This window comes from Chaetura pelagica, unplaced genomic scaffold (assembly GCF_000747805.2).
Source record: "Chaetura pelagica isolate M959 unplaced genomic scaffold, ChaPel_1.0 scaffold311, whole genome shotgun sequence".
NCBI lineage: Eukaryota > Metazoa > Chordata > Aves > Apodiformes > Apodidae > Chaetura > Chaetura pelagica.
In genome coordinates, this window is record NW_009952152.1 from 61,508 (window position 1) to 64,201 (window position 2,694).

The 2,694-nt window shown below is 40.9% G+C and overlaps 1 protein-coding gene across 1 annotated transcript in view; it reads right to left on the minus strand.

Annotated features, from left to right (window-relative positions):
• Positions 1–2,694, minus strand: part of LOC104397035 (puromycin-sensitive aminopeptidase) — a 30,618-nt gene that overhangs the window by 27,265 nt on the left and 659 nt on the right. The window lies entirely within an intron of this gene.

The following is a 2,694-nucleotide window of genomic DNA, read 5'->3' on the forward strand; positions in this document are numbered from 1 at the left end:
CTGCTGAACAAACATCACTACAGTTGCTTGTCATTTTCTGAGAAAAATTGCCAACTACTACCCTCCAAACATCTCTAGATTTAAGGAGCTGTTTTAGATCTGAAAGGCTTTCCAAGCTAAAAACAATATAATTCACTGATTATGACTCCATCACAATTTCACAGCTCCTTAAAAGAGAGATCTACAGGAAGACCAGACTACTTAGCATTCAGTAAGTATGAAACTCAATCGCTTAAAATCTAAATTAAAAACTAACTTGCTTAGAAATGGCTTTTCAGTTCTTGATTTATCTGGGCAGAACCAACCACTTGGCAGTGCAGGACATGTGCACCTACGGGCTCAGGCTGCACTGTCAACATTTGGCTACAAATGTGAAAAACTGCCTTGAGGAAAAAACAAACTCAAGTACTAGCTGGGATTAGGGGGAGGAGCCAGTCCTAACTTCAGGAATGGGAAACTCCATCCCTTGAGTAGCTTTGTTCCATGACCATGTACCTGGCACAGATGCCAAATCCACAACCCCCAGTTACAATCCCTGCTCTCATTTCAGGATGAAACAGAATTTTTCTACTTCAAAGTACCATGCAATCAATCTCTGCTGGTTTATTATTCACTATCACTCATCGGTGGATTACGCAGCAACATTTTTTACTTTGACTTTAAAGCTTCATAGATCCTCCCTCAGCTTCCTGTCAAATATTGGGCAATAATCTGATTTCCCTGCAAATCTGCATTAAAATTCCAAAGATCAAGTTCTACCCTCTGTTGTATCTATATCCAGAAAAGTGAAGAGGAGAGGAGGGAAAGCACAGCCCAAAGTTCCAGCTAAGATTTCTGCTGTACAGCCACAGTGCAATAGGTGCTCAGGACTAACATGAAATATTAGCAAAATAATAAACTATTCTGCACAAAAGCCAACAGATCACCTCCAAAAAACAAGGACAAGGTATCTGTTCAACTAGGCCTCTTTTTCACACAGCAACTTTTCAGACCAGAACCACCCTTGACAGAAGATAAGTGACCAATTATCTTTTGTCTCACATTTACAGACAAGTGTGAGACAAATTCTTCCCTAGTGAGGTACAGAACTAAAAGAGGCACCAATTCTTCACTCGAGCCTTTAAAGGAGAAGCCATCAACTTCTCACCCATTTTCACATAGACTTTATAGGCAGTTGGTGCAAGGCTCATCTAAGGAACCAAATCCAAATGATCTGGCTGATATTTCTGTTGGTTGGACTATATTTTATACTCTGTTTTTGAGACCAGTTATACAATTACCATCCCAGAGCTGTGCACAATAGAAGCATTAGTAAGACTGACTTGATCTGTAACAACAGGTGCCAGCAAATAGTCAGCCAATTTCATGCAATTTTACCTCCAAAGCCATTACACTAGTTGGCAGTTTCCCAAACTGAAAGATATGTTTTAACCCCATGAAGCCTGAGTATAATTATAGTCAACAGGCAACAATTCTGCACCTCAAATATCTATGATACAGCAGTTTAGGTGAGTGCCTGTGCTGCAGCCAGAGGGCTGTGAGAGAACTCTTGTGTCCAGAGTGCACATGTTCAAGGCTATCTAAAAAATCAGAATGAAGAGTTTAAGCCACAGAAACTCACTTCCAATGTTCTTGATTTTAAGTCTCCATTAAGCTCTATAATAGTAGCGTTTCAAAGTCACAAGCAGCTACTTGAAAGTTCTAAGGAGAGTGTAACACTGTTAAAGAACAGAAAAATAGACCCCTATGAGTGGAATCATCTCTGAAAACCACAAAGAGAATACATTCAAATTTTCCTGACTTGGCTGCAAAAAGACTTCATTCCAATTTAAATGGAAAGGCAGTACAGGCATCCCACTTGTCACATACAAATTAGCCATCGGATAATGTCACCACAAGAACTGAAGTTGTCCCCACCAATCCCAACCTGGAAAAACAGGATTTCTTTTCCTTAGGAGTTCAAGCACAGCCCCACTCTCCAACTTCCTCCAGCTGCTGCATAAGCACACTAGTAAAGTTTAAACCCACTCAGGGAACACCTTTCTCCTGCCCATCACCAAGACCACGCCTTCAGTTCACAGCCTTGGTTTTAACAATGACAGTACAGTGGAATTTCCCTCCTAGAAGAAGCTTCCAGAGCCTTTTGTCTTCTGAAGGACTTAAGAACCAGTGCACACAGTGGATCAAATCACTACAGAGCTTGACATTTCCACGAGAACACCAGGAAGGCTTTGCACAGGTTAGACCATCACTCTGCTTCCAGGAGCTTGTTTTCCACACCTTAATCAGTTCATGCTTCAATTGCTACAACTTTTCTTTGTGTCTGCTAAATCTCCTCAAAACATAACTGGGGGAGATGTGAGCTACTCTAATTGTGCATTACAAACAGGCACTGCTTCCTCCATTTCTCCAGCAGCTTCCAGGCTTTCACTGAGCTGGATCCCAACCATTACCTCCTTTTTCCATGTTGTTCTACACTCGGAATATCCTGCTAATTAAGTGTCTCTGTATTTTTCCAAATCCTTCCCAACTAGTGTTTCCCACTCCAGGCTGTTACTGATGCATTCCTTAGATAAGCCTTTCTCACAGATTTTATCAGTGTTGCCAAGTCCATAGGTGCAGATCACGTTCTTACACAGTTATCCATTATGAAGATAAATATTAATGTAAAACAAATCAAACATCTTTTCCCTA